Genomic DNA, 16695 nt, shown 5'->3' with positions numbered 1-16695 from the left:
GCTCACTGTGCAATGAGGAAACCCCTGGTGCTGCTGCAAGGAGGGAGCAGGAACACAAGGCCCTGATTAGAAGGGCAGCTCAGGCTCAGAGCCATGTCTCCACCACTGGGCAGGGAAGCACAGGAGGGAAACAGGGCCAGTTCAGGGCAAACCAGGTGCACAACACATGGTTTAGACTCTGGATCAGGACCTTGGTCTGACCCACAAACACCTGCCCATGCAGGTGTGTGACAGGGCAGGATGCTCCAAGCTGGAAGTGCTCAAGATTTGCTCTTACAAAGCCCAAGCCACACACAAGCACAATAACATCACAGGTGATATTCCTCTTTCGAAAGACAAAAAAGGGAATTAACTTCTGCATTTGCCACAGAAGGAGCAACAGGTTCCAAGCAGCAGCTCCTCTGGCCTGAGTCAATATTTGATACCACAGAGTGGGAGAGAAGGGAAGACAGAGTGGGAAGGGAAGAGGCAAGGAGAGGAGACCTTTCCCATTGTTCTGTTATTTTTTGTTAAATGAACTGTATTCTGTGTCCTCAATAAATGTCTGTGCATCTCCTTCCAACAAATGTCAGCCTTGCAGTGGATTGCAACCTTGGGATTACTGCCCTGGCAGAATTAACGTATTAGACATAAAAACCATAACATTTCATTATCCATTGTAAACCACATGTGCTTTCAACTCCAGGGAAACTGGAAATATCACCCAATTTCACTATCATTTGCTGTTAACTGACTGCTCTGCCCCATGTTTGCACACTGGCACGTTCAATTTGATGATGTATCAGTTTCTGGTTTCATTCTCCTTTCTTTACAAAGCTGATGTTTTTTTAAAGAGATTTTTTTGTTCTCTTTTTGTCTCCACAAAAATCACTCAGTTGAAAAAGAAAAAAAAAAAAAAACCAACTTACCCTGGAACAAACAAAAGAGATCATCTTTGTCAAGCTGAAAACACACCAGGAAGAACTTAACCTGATGTCTGAAACAGGGGCAGAAGGCAACACAGAAGGAAGAAAACCTCAAACACAACAGGCGAGAAGACTTAGATTTATGGGCACGGTGGGATCTGTGGTCAATAGTGAGGCACTAAAGGACAGAACCTCTTCCCTCTTGAGTTTTAAACTGTATTTCTCCTTCCTACTGTTAGACTGGCTGCAAATTCAAAGATTTGAATAAGCCACAGGTTTTGTCTGTCTCTTTGGACAAAACTGAGAAGCAGCACAACCACAACCACACACACACACACATGACAAAAGGGCCAGCTGGCAGCAATTTGGAGTGACCACACAGGGGAAGTGTGGGGAGGGACAAGGGTAGCAGAGGAGCCTTTAAAAGCCTGGGTCACACTTACATTGCAACTTACAGGGTTTACCGCAGGGAAATCTTTTTATTTAATCACTTCTGCATCTTTGCAAAGATTAGTGACCAACTGTCCAGATTTAGAGCTGCCATGTTTCTATAAACATGTCTGAACATACTTGCCTGGATAAAACACACAGCTGCTGACACGGCTTCTCACGTAAACACTTCACTGTGTACCTCAAAGAAGCCTTGAAGTTTTTATTCCTAAAAGACCCCCCGTTCTGCTCTGCCCCAGGACAGAGAGGGAAGGGATGGTGAGCAGAGCAAGAGGAGGGTGGGCAGGAGCTACTCACATGAGGGGGTCACAGCAGAAAGCAGGACGGTAGGGAAACATTGGTTGTCCCACACAGCTCCTGGAACGGAAAAGAAAGATGAACAGGTCAGCTCCAAACACCGAGCCAGACACACACAGCTGGCAGTCACCTGCCTGACCCCCTGCAACACCCTCAGCCAGACTTTCATCACTAACACCACCTCGACCTACTAGTGCAGAGGGGGAAATAATTCAAATCCCAATTGCTTCTCACTATTGGTTGCTGTTCCTACCTTGCCAGAGCCACAAAGCCCAATTAAGGCCGTTTCCCTGAGAGCTCCGGGCTCTCAGGGCTGCAGGCAGCACTTAATTGTTCCAAAGCAACTTTTTCCACTGGACTCGGGTTTAGCTAATTGTATCACTGCTATTGATTTGGAGCCTTATAAAAAGCTTGGCTCTCAGTTGCATGCTCTCAGCAAAATCACGCTTGGGGCTTAGTCTGGATCTCACAAAACAGCAACCTGGAAGCACTGAAAGAGGTTTGAGGTGGCAAAACAGAATGTGCTTTAAAAATAAATCCCTGGAACGCCTGCCCAGCTCAAGTAGTAAAAGGTCACTCATTCCCAGCAAATACCATCCCTGCACGCTGCTCAGAGATGGGAAACACGAGTGGATTGACAACCCCCTGAGCACCATCCAGCGGAGATTTCTGATGGCCCTTCTCCCTGACCAGTGCTCCCCATCACCCCAGGACAGGAGGCTGTGGGAGGCAGGGCTGGCTGGCGGCTCCTCCCTGAAAATGGTTGTTTTCCCACCACGGGAAAGCGGGAAGAGCAGAGCTCCCCGTGGCCACTCAACCCACCACCACCACCACCGCACACGGAGCCCTTTCTGCAGCCCTGCGGGTCCGAGTGCCGGGGATGATGTAACACCATCAGGCATCTGCCAAGTAAATCAGCAAGCTCCAACACGCCTCAACTCCCAGACCTGCCGAGCAATCTCCATTCCAGAACAGGAACTTGTACTGGGCTTTAATACCGCCCTCCAACAGATCCCCTTCCACCGAGGAAATCTGCGCCCGCTGCCGCAGGAACAGGCGTAATCCCCGCGAGCAGATGTCGGGCTCCGAAGCTGAGGAAATGACTTTGTTCTCCAGGATCAGGGAGTTTAAAAAGCGAGAAGTTGAAATGTCCTGATGAATTTGGTGACTTAAAACCCCGAAGAGGAAACACCTGCCCTCTGAACGGCCGCCCAACCCAACGCCCCTCCCCTGATTTACGCATCCATAATTCAACGGGAATGGGCTTTTGCTGGTTGACAACACAGCAGGCACAGCCAAAGAGCTGGAAAAGAGAGGAGGGAGCTGCCAAGAACCAACAGCCCCAGTCCCACAGCACTGCCCCATCAGCAGCTCTCAGCCAGATAATTCTGAGCTGGGGTTGCTCCGCAAGGATCCACCAAACCCAGAGCAAGCTCCACCAACCACCCTGGAGGGACATCAGTCCATCCCAGCAGTGGATTTGGGGTCTGGACCCACGTCTCAAGTGCACAGTTACACCTTCCTTCTCGCAGCAAATCGCTCATGGAGATAACAGCATCTCCCTTCACGATCCAGCAGGTGAAGTACAGCTCCAGGATGCTGCAGGGAAAGGAAGGCATCTGCCCAAAACCCCAAAACAAACCAAACCAAAAAAGGCAGAACAAAAAAAAACAAAGAAAAAACCAAAACAAAACAAAAACCCAAAAACAAACAAACAAACCAAACAAACAAAAAACAACAACAAACCTCAACAAGGGTATTTTCATCAAAAAATAGACAAAAACTGGATGCAGTCGTTTTCTCAGAGATCTGCTTGGTAGAGTCTCAAGGGATAAAGCCCTGGAGGGGAGAGGGGCCCACACAACCTGGTTAACATTCAAGGATGACCTCCTCTAAGCTCAGGAGTGATGCATCCCGACAAGGAGGAAGGCAGGTAAAAACTCCAGAAGGCCTGTGTGGATGAACAAGGCGCTCCTGGAAAAACACAAAAAGGAAGCCTACAGAGGGTGGAAGCAGGGATAGGTAGGCTGGGAGGAGATTGTCCAAGCAGCCAGGCTGGACAGGGCATAGAGCAACCTGGGCTAGTGGAAGGTACCCCTGCCCACGGCAGGGGGTGGAACTAGGTCCCTTCCAGCCCAAACCGTTCCATGATTCTATGAAAAACAAAAACCAGGAGCAGCACACGGGCACCACCAGCTTCCTGCAGGATTAGCAACTGCAACAACACAAAGCCAAAAACGGTGACAATGCCATGATATGATCCAGGATGGAAGCGAGCTGGCAGCCTGCTGGCCACCACTGCACCCCAGGAGAAGGGTGGAAGCAGGGGCAGGAGCAGGACCCTCATCAGGCATTAGGCAGCAGCTTCAGATATTGCAATATCCAGCCCAGGTCCTGATCCACCTCTGTGTCAGCCAAGAGGAGCTCCCACCCGGTCGCTGGGCTGGGACAAATCCACCTGGCTGTTTACCAAAGGGTCTGATTCACCTTGTGCCGGTCGCTGCTTTGCCTCAGCACAGCCGGGTTTTCAGGAAAGAAACGCTTTCCCTGGGAACAGATTGAAACCCAGCCCAAAACAGGGTGTCCCGCACACCTCGGGGAGCAAGGAGGGCTCGGCAGGAGAGGGACTGTGTCTTGAGGGAGCTCGGGCCGGAGCAGCAGAAGATCAGCCACGCTTCTGGGAAGTTTCATCTGCATTCCTACGTGTGCACGAAGGATATCAGCCCTGGAAGTCTTTAATTCGTGCTGGCCTGAGTCCTAATGATGGGCAGAACTGTGGCTCCGCTGCGATTAAATCTGCCTCGATGCGTTGATACCGAGGGCCGGGCGGGAGCTTCCCCCTTTTCCCACCACCCCCGGAGGGGTGTGGAATGCCCTGGGCAGAGGCTGTGCTGGCCTTGATCCAGCACTTGGGATGTAGCAGAGGTTCAGTCAGCCTGTGCTCAGCACAGACCGGCTCCACGGGCACCCTCACAGCAAACACACGCAGCACGTGTGCCCAAATCCTGCTCCCACCCCAAAAAATCCAGCCCCTGCCCCAGCAGGGATGTCTGCCCCCAAGGCAGCTCCCTGGACACGGGGCATTCCCTCCCTTGCCTCGTTAGGGGGCGAAGGGCACAAGTGATGGGCACAGGAACCACGAGCCAGACTTGTATCCATGCAGAGCAGCAAATCCCCAGGAGAAGCAGACCTCAGGTTTCCCAAACTAGACAGCAACAGCAACAAAAATCCCACTCCTCTTTCCCCATCCTCAAGTCCCTCTTGGAATAAAAGTCCCCTCTGCAGGGTCAGAGGCAGCCCACCACTTGCAGCACTACTGGGAAGCAAACGTGCTGCAGGCAAGGCAGGAGGTGTCCTGTAATTAAACACTGCATCAGAAATGCCAGGGTGGAAAGAGGACAAGTCCAGATCAGGCAGACAGCCTCAGCTCTGACATCTTCTGAGCTTAGCTTGCTTAAAACTGTACCTTCAAGGTCGGGACGTGCACGGTTTTTAATGCACCTCTTGAGAGGGGCACAGAAAAACAAGTGAGAATGTTGCTAAAAAACCAAACAAACAAACAAACAACACCTCAGTTTTCCCACGTAAATTAACAGAAGTTCAGCTAGAAGGTCTACAAAAGAGCTTGCATTTTGTGTGAGAAAAATCTGTGATACCTGATTACCCTGAGGTCAGAGCGTTGATGTTTCCTCCCCACAGGACTCCAGCCTTCCTAGGGATCTGTTTTGTCTTATCTGCAAAAGGCCTTTTCTTCCCTTTTGCTGTTCTCAAAGTTCACAGGGAAACCCCAACATCCCCAACAACTGCTGTAAATCCCCAGTCCTTTTCTCCTGGTTTAAGACTGGCTGCAGCAGCACGGTATCATCAAACAGTACTTATCCTGGAAAACATGTAACTCCAATTCAACAATCCTATTACATATGCTCCTAGCATTTGTACAGGGGAGATTTAGCTCTTAGCTCTCCATTGCTTTATCTCTTTCTGTGTTTGCCAAGGCAGAAATTATCTCAGGCTATAAACAGGTCATATCCAAATGCTTCTCCAATCTTGCTGCAAATCTGGGGGGGGGGGGAAAGCCCTGGTCACACAGCTTGCACTACATGTCCTGATCCTTGCTCAGCACTGGACGGTCCCCTCTGGAGTACAGTGGGAAGAGCTATCCCATTTTGTGCCAAACACACAACTTGCACCATCAAGGGGTCTGTTCAGAGCCCTCCCGAGGAGTGCAGGGCAGAGGGAACACTCCTCACAGTCCTAAGGATCGGGATCCCTTCAGAAGTGCCAAAGGGCAAAGAGCCCAAAGAGAAACGTGGACATGTGCATGGATGGAAAACCCCACCATCTGCATTTCAGTGCCCCAAAGCCTGTGGCTGGAGTGGAAGGGCAGACCCACCACAGCATACCTTGGGGAAATCATCCCACTGATCCCTCAAAACTCCACATCCATCCCGACCTCAGGGACACTGCCAGCTGCCCGTGGCCCTTCCCGTGCCCCACACTCTCCGTGCCAACTCCCTGCTCTTGTCAGCAAACTGAGCCACCACCGTGTCTCAGCAACACACCCATCTCTTGCCTTCAAAAAAAAAAAAAGAAAAAATTAGAGCTCAACCACTTCTGTCTCATTTATTCCAAGCTCACTGTTCCCACAGGTCTAACCCCCACGAGACACGTGTGCATCTCCTGAATCACCATCTCCTCCGTCTCACACTGACACCCAGTTTTAGGGCTGCTTTGCCATCCACCTGCCAGGTACCTCTTTCCCTGAGGTGCCTCCCCTGTGCTCTTGCCCAACACCTGTCTCTCACCTCATCCCAATTTTTCCTCACATCCTCACACCTCCAAACACATTCTTGACAACTCACTCTTTAGTCACTGTTCGCAGGTCTAAACCCCAGGTGAGCAGGATTTGTCAGCAAGACAGTCCTATCTCCGTGAGAACATCAGCCTGGCTTCCTGGATACCCTTCCTAGATTCCCAGATTTGCAGCAAGATAGGCCTTCCTAGCCCAGCAAGGTCTGGGGCTGGGACAGCCCACGGAGCAGGGAGCGCTCTCGAGAAACAACTCCCAGTGCAGCAGTGCAATTCCAGGGGATTCTGGACTCACCCAGCACCAGCTGGGATGCACTCAGAGAGGAAAGGGAGGATTAAGACAAATGGCTGCACCCACGTGCCAGTCAAATCAAGCTGCCCAAAACCACAGCTGATGGAACAGGTCGTTTTTCAGCCACACGGCCTGGGAATGTTTTAGGGACACAAGCACAGCAGTAACAACGTGGGGCCCTGCAGAGACAGAGGTGGGATAATGCCGTACCCTTCCACAGCACCTCAGCTCTGGAGCATTACAAAATAACAATTATAAAAATATCATCCTGATGCTCAAAAATGTGATTTTTTTTTTTCTCCTTTCCTTTTTTTTTCTTTTTTGGAAAGTATACCAAGAGAAACAGCGAGCAGGTGGTTGCAGTCAGCCCCAGCCACGCTCCCCCCAACACCACTAACACTGCTCACAAGACTTCCTTCTGTCTTCCCAAGCAGCCTCCAAGGAAAATTGCTGCTTTGGCTTCAGCACCCGTGGGAAACACCTGATCTTGGGAGCACAGCATCCAACCCCACCAGGAGCCATTCCCGTTAACGAAGCCGGAGCTTCACCAACCACATTGCCCTACCAAAGATTTTTAAAAATAAAAAGGCTATGAAAGGTGCCCAGGAATGATCCCAGCTGTTTCTTCTGGGAGCACCACGAAACTCCTTTAGCTGTGATGTTCTGCTCTGCCCCCGTGGTTGGACCCCGAGGAGTGGAGCCCCTCACCCCTGACCCACCGCTTCCGACATCCGCTTCCCATCCTCCTCCCATCTGGCACATTCCCACCAACCCACAAACACAGCCTTTGTCTTCTCCCCCCACAAGCAGCTCTGACCCCCATGGCCTCTCCCCACCCCTCCTCACCGCTATGCTGTGGCAAACACTGCAAAGTTTAACAACACAAAAGAGTTTCAGGAGGGAGAAATTAAAATTACAGCCACTGAGTTGTGTGCTGAGTGTTTTTGTTTAAAACAGAGCTTGTACCTGAATCCAGACACCAGTGACTGTGGACACACTGCAGATCAGACTGGATCAGGGTTCTGCCCTTTGGTTTCTGTTCTGCAGAGCAAGGAACCCTTGCAGAAACATCTCCTGGCTGAACAGGCTCTTCCACACCCACAGCAACACGAACTTGCTTTCACAGGTACCTCTGGAGGAGCCCCCTCACAGAGGAGATTCCTGGACAAAGCCTCAGGTGCAGATCAAACAGATCAAAGAGGGGAAACCTCCCCTCTGCTTTCATTTCCAGCTTTGCCTTCAGATCAGCCTCTCTGATGTTGCTGCTTCTCTTTCATTACAGCTGCTTTTGTCTCCTGGCCCTGTCCCACAGCTCTGGCCTCCCATTACACCCTTGGCTCCCACTGCCACTGTTATTTCATCTGTGCCTGCCTGGGCTTTCTCTTCCTCCAAACTCACTCTCTGCACCTGTTCCTCTGAAGACACCTCTTTCCAGGTCAGGTTGTTGCTTTCTTTGTAGTAGGGCTTTGAGAGCAGAGTTGTTAACAGGACTGAGCACATCCCTTCCAGATCAACGTGGCAAACAGATCCTCCCAGAACATGTGCAACAGCACCCAAAAAGGTGGCAGAAAGCATAGTATTCCTGCACCAGATCACTGTTTATACACATCCACACACATTAAAAGGCTTGTAAGTGCCTTTCGAGAGGGAGGTGGGACCAGAGAGCTCTTCTAACCTACACAACTCTAACCATTCTGTCATCTCCTTGCAAACAAAATACTACAGGCTAGAGCTGCTCACTTGGCAGCACAGCAGAGAGGTCTTAGGGCTCTGCTGGAGCACCACAGCGTCCCCCCTCTGTGACACTTCACTTCTCAAATCACTCACAGTTCAGAACCTGACATCAAAGGCCTCCTTCTGTAACACACCTTGGGATCTACCAGTGGAAGTTGTCATTTAAGTAAGGAGATAATCACACCTGCTCAAGGCTGAGGAACATCACCACAGGATGACACACTGTTATTGTACCACCTGGAACAATGGTAAATATAAACCACCAGTGAAAGTCCTCACTGCTCAAAAAACACTTCATGTTTTCCCCTTTCTCCAGTGCTCTCTGAGAGGGGAAGGAGGGCTGATTTATGGAGATAAGCTATTTATTTATACCAGGTAGGCTTGGCAGCCTGTTCCAGGTCCAGAGGCGTCCGTGCCTTCCACCAGCACTTCCCAAAGGAGCAATTTTGCTCCTAGAAAGTGTGGAGTTCTCAGTCAGCACCAGCAAGAGAGAGAGATGATGTTCAGTTTGACAATTCGGCTGTCAGTGGGATCTGAAATGTCACTCCCACACCCAGCAGATGCAGTTGGCTCATCCCTTGTTTTAGAGGAATGTACTGAAATTCCTTTTGTAACTGATACAAAATGTTTCACCAGGCTGGAGCTTTATTTTGGGGGAAAAAAAAAAAAAAAAAAGCTCTCATTCCCCTTCAGTTGAAAGGCATTTTAATTAATTCTCTTGAACATATTTAAACTGTTCTATCGCCTTCAAAGATGCTTTTGCAGGGACAAACCATGTCCTTAAGTAAAACCCATATGGCATCAAGTTGAACTAAAACAGCCCCAAAACAACACACAAAAAAAAAAAAAAAAAAAAAAAAGTGAGCTGATATTTCAAGAAGGTGGATCCTCCACCTATCATCATTCTTGGCCCTGAGTCTGCCAGAACTTACAGCCGTGAATAACTCTGGAAGGATATCCAGGAAAAATGTTTGTGCAATGGCAGCTCGACAGCGTGACTTGTTTTTAAACAAGCATGGAGGATAAACAACAACTGGAATGACAGGATAAAAACCAAGCAAGAGGAGACACCAAAAACCTGGGGGAGAAAGGCGACACGAGTCCCAAGGAGTCCTGGTACCTGATCTTACAACTGAGCCCATCGTTTCAGTACCATAAGTAATCTATCAGATGAGGCTTTCTTTTCAGTATCAATTTTCAATCCATATGAAAATTGTCCCAAAAAGCTTTAAACATCACCAACCTACCTGCATCCTTCACGTTCCCTTCACCCCTTCAAATTTCTTGCTCCTCTTGGCCAAATATGAGGGGGGGAAAAGAGGAAAACTCTGCAAACCAGCCCAGCTTCAACCAGACCTTGAACCCTGGGTACATGAAAATGTGGATGCAGAGGGAAAATTTATTCCTGAGTTAATATTTCACTCAGAAATAAATCTGTGATTTTTAGCCTGTGTCAACTAAATCTCTCCTTCCCTGACATCGAACTTCATGGAAATTGGACTGGGCTGCAAGGAAAACAGCCGTGACATTTTCCAAGGGCCCAGGTCTATACACCCATGTACTGGTCTTCAACTCCATCAGCTGAACATATTGGATTTGTCTCCTGAGGTTGGAACAACGCTATTTACTCTCCATTCCATCACGCAAAGTTTAAAAGCGAACCCAGTTGGGTTTGGTATTTGTCTTAAAACTAAGGCAATGACCACTTTATCACAGGCATTAAATTCAGTTTGTTTGTTTTTTAAAAACTCATCACGGGTCTGTTAATTGCTCTTCTTTTTTTTTTTTTTTTTCCAGGAGGCTGAGTTTTCCCCTTCAGGGAAATTTGATGTATACAAATATTGCTTATTAGAGAGAGAGAGAGATATATACACAAGTACATATATTGTGTATATATCTGTATATATCAGCCCATGGAATGGTTTGGCTGGAGAAAGGAAGACAAGCACAGCCTGTACCAAACCCTGTGCAGTTGTTTTCCTCCATTACACAAACACTTGGCAGTCTTCCACTAAAAAAAAAAAAAAGATTTATGCACCAAAATTAGCCCTTACAATTGCAATCAATTGCAACAATCAAGCATAAGTAATTCCAGGGGGAAAAAAAAAAAAGGAAAGGTGAGCATGGAAAACAGTGTCAGAGCAATGCAGTGGTTCCTCCTTTTATCCATCATTATGTCCAGCACAGTTTTCCTGCCCCTTGTTGGAGCACACAGCACATAACCAGAGCAATTTGTCACCAAGAAACCTCCTCCTGCCGTGCCCCAGAATGTTTCCTTGTTGTTTTCCTTTTGGGACACTCTGCCCCATCCTGGGTTGGATAATGGGAAGAGTTCCTGGAGACTCTGCAGTGGAGAAGATGCCGTGGGAGGGGACGGCGCAGCTCTGCAGGGCCCCACGGAGCCACAGGGCTTGGGGACAACCCCACCCTGGCTCCACAGGTTCTTCCCAGGCCAAATCCCATCTCCAGCTTTGGCTGTGGAGCAGCAGAGCACCTTCCCAAGAGGGGCAGGGAGGGACAGGCCCCCGATGTCGCTGTCACGACACGCACGTCGCGGCTCTACAAACACGAGCCTGGTTTTTCTCCCCGCAGGGTGGGGAGGGCTTAAGGGGTTAAAAGCCACCTCTGTAACCACCAGCCAGGAATCAGGAACACTCCCCAGAGAGATTTTCATGACTCTGGAGGCAACTAACGCAGTGCCTTGGTTCCTACAGCATCTCTTCACCCTCCCTGTGACGCAGACAGCCCGATACTGAGTGTGGTGACGGTGCCAGAGCACAGCTTGGTGCAGATTTTTTTCCCCCCACTTGAAACAACAACTCATGGAACTCATAATAAACGTTATATTGTTTGGAATGAAAAGCAGAAAATGTATATAAACTTCTGGCAACCAAACACATATGGCAAGAGCATGCTGGAGAATACAGAATGCTCCAGAGAGCGCAGATAACGACAGAACCCTCCCTGGGTAATTGAGTGTAAATATTGCAGCTGATGGTCTCTTCTCTCCCACATACAAGCAAATCAATGTTTGTCCCCCCACACTTTAATCTGAGCTGTCCTCTTATACCAACAGTCTACATAACTTCTGGCCCTCGAAAACCTACATCTTGCATGTCATCACACAACAAAACCGAATCACCTGCCACTGTTTTAATTCCCTTCTGGGGTTTGGAACAGGATTTTTAGAAGTTATGAGTTGTAAAGCATTGTTTTAAATATAGCAAAAAAAGGAGACGGCTGGAGGAAAGGATCTGGAGGAGAACTGAAGCTGGTAAGCAGGAAAGGTGACTGTAACAACATGCCAGACTTCAGAACAACCTCCTAAAGCAAGGGAAAGATAATCATGGCAAAAAGCATCACCACAGCAGAAGATGAGCAGCAGCTGAACACATCTCTATAAATCTCACGCTCCTGCAATGCTATGGCAATGCAAAGATATCCCAAACACAGGAATTTTCTTAGGCTGGAGAGGCAGGGAAAAGAAAATGACCACACTGCAAAAGTGTCTTAAAATATTTCCTGCTCTGACTATCCCAAAAAACAAACACCAGCAGAAACTTGTACAGCCACGTTCCCAGGAAGGAGAGACCTCGTGGAGTGGCCGTCCCACTCCTCGGGAAGGACTTGTGGTGCCAGTGGCAAAGGGGCCAAGAGCAGCCACTCCAGCAGGGAATTTCAAGGCTGGCACCAAGAGACTTCCCAGCTCAGGTGCTCCCTGAGGAGGGAACAGGCCGTAGACAACATCATACACGTGGGCACGCAGAAGGAATGGTTGGACTCCAAAGGCATTTTCCCTCGGCACACAAACACCGCAGGAATTTCCCTCGTGTCCCAAAGAGCCTCGCTCCGTGCACAGAGTCAAGTCCACTCACGGCCCTGGTTATTTCTGTCCGACCATTAGAGGCAAAACAAGAGACTGCAGTCCACATCCTGAGGTTCAGAGAGGCTCTGCAGCCATGGAAGGAGCTATTTTGGGAGATCTGTCTGGTTGCTAGGGCAAACCACTGCACCATCCACCAAGCAGGATCTGGTCTGTACGCCGGGAGAGGAGGAAGAAGTTGAGATTTCTGAAGAGATGACTAAGCTGGGTAACGTGAGAAACCAAATGAAATGCCAGGCTGTGGAGAAATAACAGCTACAGCTTCCACCAGGACTCGCTGAACTCCCACATGGAACACTCTCCGCTTGGTCTGAGCCAACAGAGCCCAGACCAGCTTGGAAGAAACTTCCAAAGGTTGTTCACAAGGCATCCTGCTGCCTCCCTGGGCAGGATTAACCACATCCAAACACACCTGACACGGAGCACATCACCACTGGACCAGAGCATTGGTTCCTACAGCTCCCTTGGATCAGTATTCCTTGCCCTTCACACAAGGGAGTCAGGGAGGCAGGCAGCAACGAAGCAGCTGGCCCTCGAATCGCGCACCAAGCCTCCTGCGAAATGAGGGAATCGTTCCAGATGCGGAAAAAGAAATCCCACAAATAACCGATGGATCGGTTTTCTAGGAGCTGGGTACGCACGGAGAGCTTCTCATTTTCAGAATTAGTGGAGCCTCGGTTTACATCAACACATCTGGATAGTCTTATGCCGTTTACAAAAGACCGTGACAGTTTTGCTACCCATTTCTATCCATTTTTTGAGCTTTCAGCCCTTGCCCTGTTAACTTTCTAAGGACATTTTTTGAGCTGTCAGCTCAAAAAATGTCCTTAGAAAGTTAACGGGGCAAAGAGAGGAACAAAGTTTCAGGGGGGTTAAGCTGTGTTCCTTTTTCTCCACAGTGAAGGAGGGAAACTCAAATGCCTGAGAGCAGAGAATATTTGATAAGGATTTAAACTGCTGAGGGGAGACTCAGACAGTAATCTCACTTAGGCCTTGCAGTGAAATGAGCAGTGCCTGCTAAGGCTTAGTCAAACTGCAGCACCCCCCACCCCTAACAGGCAGCACTCCCAGCTCAGCCTGGCGTTACAACTCATTTACAGCTCTTTCCCCCCCCTTCCCCCGGTTCTGACTGCTGAAATAGAAAGGTTCAAAAGAACGACGAAGAGATTTAACCACTGCAGAGACCGCAAACTCGGTGAAATTCAGAGCCACCGCACCTAGATATGCTTCTAAATCACTCAGTTCTGAAAAATGGGGCTTAAATACCACCGAAACCTAAGAACCTAAAGAGAAAAACATATGTGCACATGCTCCTAAGAAACCAAACAGCTTTTCAAAACAGAGTTTCTCTGACATGCTCCTAAAGAGAGCGGTTTTTATTTAAACCCTGAAGGGCAGGAGAAAGACTTCGGCACATGTCAGCAAGAACTCCCACTCTACACAGGCGAAAACATTGGCACAAACGTAAACTAATCACTTCCTAAGCTGCTGAGATGCCATTATAAACTCCAGTATGTATGCCCATGGTGACATTTGTACATGAACATCTCCAAGTGTCACAACGTAAGGGCTTTTTTAAACAGATTCAGGATAGAATTTGGTCACACGACGACACAGCTGTACAGAAAAGACCGAAGTTGGGAAAGACAGTCTCTCACCTCCTGAGAAGTCCTCTGAGTTTAAAAGGCACTTTAATCCGACTTGGATCTCTGTAAACAAAGATCATGGAAACAACTGTCTGTGGCAGCCTGAGAAAGAGGAATTCTGGTATCATCTTTCACTGTGCAGCTTCACGAGAGGACGGAGGGGACACGGAAAGAGGGAAGCAACACAGCCCGAGGTGAACAGGCCTCTTTCTTTCGTGCCTTGGGTCACCAGGATAATTAGATCCCGTGTAACACCCGCTGGCCCGTGGCAGGCAGCACACAGAACAGGGATCCAGCTTCTCTGAGCGGCACAGAGGAGCTGCCCCGCGCTGCAAACCGCGCCCGGCACTTTAGGGACAGATTCTTGGGCAGCACCGCCCCGAGCCTGCTGGACAGACCGCTGGACAGCGTCACCCCACGCTCCTGGAGGTCCAGAGCCATTTGGTGAGCAAGGAGGAACCCTGCAGCCTGAGCTCCAGCTGCCCCACACACCACCCAGGGAACCCCACAGATCGACCCCCAGCTTCAGACGCCGCAAACATCTTGGGAAGAGCCGGGGAGTTGACAGAAAGGTCAGCCTGAGCCGCTGCACTTCTGTTTCCACCCTCCCTCCCCTGAGCTGCGGAGTTTCTAAATTAATCTGGGTCTTTAGGCTTGTCGGCTTTTATTGCCGTTTCCTACAGAAAAGCCCGGCTTTTGCACCACGAACTGCGCGGCTCAAATCCCCAGACAAGTCCAGTAAGTGCTTTCTGCAATCTGCCTTTGCCCTTACTCATCCAACTGCGCTCCCTTAAGTGTCTCCTAAAAATCTGAGATGGGAAACGGGCTTGGTTTCCTCCTTATCCCCCCCCTCTCTGCAACATTTTAATCAGGACATGGCAGCCACATCCCCCTGGGAACAGCCCCGCTTTGCAGGGATTGCACTCCACGGGTCACACTGCGGGGTCAGCCCGGACCCACAGCCCCCTCCCCAAATCCCGACCTCTGCCACTCAGAGCCCTCCTGACATGAGAATGCCAGAGGGCAAGAAATCCTGCCTCTGTGCAACAAGGCATTGTTAAAGGGAAAATTCCTCGGGTTTGGGGTTTTTTCCCCTAAATCCTTCACAAGGCTGAGAGAATTGGGATTGTTCAGCAAGAAGAAGAAAAGGCTTCGGGGTGACCTAATTGCAGCCTCCAGTACCTGAAGGGAGCCCACAAGAAATGTGGAGAAACTATTTATGAGGGCCTGGAGTGACAGGAAAAGGGGGAATGGCTTCAGACTGCCAGAGAGGAGGTTTAGGTTGGATATTAGGAAAAAATTCCTCCCTGTGAGGGTGGTGAGGCCTTGGCACAGGTTGCCCAGAGAAGCTGTGGCTGCCCCATCCCTGGAAGTGTCTGAGGCCAAGTTGGATAGGTCATGGAGACCCAAAAAGAGACCACCAGGGCCACAGGATGGATGGGGCCAACACTGGCCGTGGCACTCAGTGCTCTGGGCCAGGGGACAAGGTGGGAATAGGGCACAGGCTGGACTCAGTCTCAGAGGTCTTTCCCAACCTAAATGACTCTGGGATTCTGTGACTAATCACGATGATGACTCTGCTGTGGCCTCCCCTGACCTCCCCCTGTCCCCTCCCCACGCAGGCCGTGGGCGCGTTGCCAGCACGCTGCACCACACGAACTCAGACAAAGAAAAGAACAAAAACCTTCCTCCTGCTGGCTCTGGAGGAGGAGGGAAAGGAGGGAAATCCAGGGATCAGTCTGTCACTCTGCTCTTGCTGGTGCTGCTGCCACAGAGCACCGGGAAGCTTCGCACTCCATCTGCGCGGTGAGCGGGAAGTGCGAGAGCACAGGATGGAGGAGCAGCCCCTGCCTGGAGCTCCGCGGTGCCACGAGCGAGGAGAAGCAGCAAAACAACACCCACGAGTCATCTCCCACCAGCAGTCTTTCCAAGGTACCATAACACCCCCTGGACACGCTTCCAGACCAGCGGGAAAGGGAAGTGGACACGAGGGCACGCCTCGGCATCACCTGCCTGGAGGTGCTGTGCTCCTGGCAGGGACAAACTCAGAGCACAGCATCCCTGAGCTCTGCTTTACACCTAGGGCTTTCTGAGGGGCTTTTTTAGTGGATCGGAGGAGTTTTTTCAGTGCTTTTTAAAGAGGCAGAGAAAGGGAGAGCGGGGGAGATGTGTGGTGGGACACACGGCACCACAACAGACATCCACGAGTTTAAACTATAAAACCTAAGAGGTGGGACAGCAAAGAAGTTCTTGTCCCAGAGGTAGCAAAGCTGGTTGAAAACACAAAATAAAACGAAATAATGGAGTTTTAAAAGCATGGTCTGGTATGTCATTTATACTTACCTTGGCAAGGTCTCTTGTTTTCCAAAGGTCTAACAGCTTCTAGGTGAGCACAGCAGCTCCGGAAGGAGAGTCTGACGGCACGATCTGCAGGGGGATCCCTGGAAAGCAGAAGGTCTGAGTTCTCCCTCTGTGCAGTCCCATTGACAACAGACTTTTGCCTTCACAGTTCCTCCAGCTGGCTTCTCCTCAGCAGAAGGGTCTGGAGGGGAGCGGTGGGGTGGCCGTGGGACACACGAGGAGCCTCCCCGGGGAGCTGCGCTGCACAGAGAGCAAACACGGGGCTGACACCACGGAGCAGCAGCTTCCCGGGGTTTATGCAACGTTTATGACTCCTGT

At 50.0% G+C, this 16695-nt stretch overlaps 1 protein-coding gene across 7 annotated transcripts in view; it reads right to left on the bottom strand.

Moving 5' to 3' along the window:
* Positions 1–16695, bottom strand: part of TIAM1 (TIAM Rac1 associated GEF 1) — a 158398-nt gene that overhangs the window by 113396 nt on the left and 28307 nt on the right. For 3 of the 7 annotated variants that reach the window (XM_050333451.1, XM_050333447.1, XM_050333453.1), the window contains exon 2: positions 1653–1712. The exons of 2 other annotated variants lie outside the window; for them this stretch is intronic. The gene's annotated coding sequence lies outside the window, so the exon portion shown is untranslated. Of the gene's footprint in view, positions 1–1652; positions 1713–16359; positions 16600–16695 lie in introns of those variants that run through there. 2 more of the 7 variants (XM_050333454.1, XM_050333446.1) reach the window with 2 other exon arrangements.

This window comes from Myiozetetes cayanensis, unplaced genomic scaffold (genome assembly GCF_022539395.1).
Source record: "Myiozetetes cayanensis isolate MyiCay16 unplaced genomic scaffold, myiCay2020 scf5-8, whole genome shotgun sequence".
In the NCBI taxonomy this organism is placed as follows: domain Eukaryota; kingdom Metazoa; phylum Chordata; class Aves; order Passeriformes; family Tyrannidae; genus Myiozetetes; species Myiozetetes cayanensis.
Note: the sequence above shows the minus strand (reverse complement) of the source record. Positions and strands in the feature narration are given on the sequence as shown.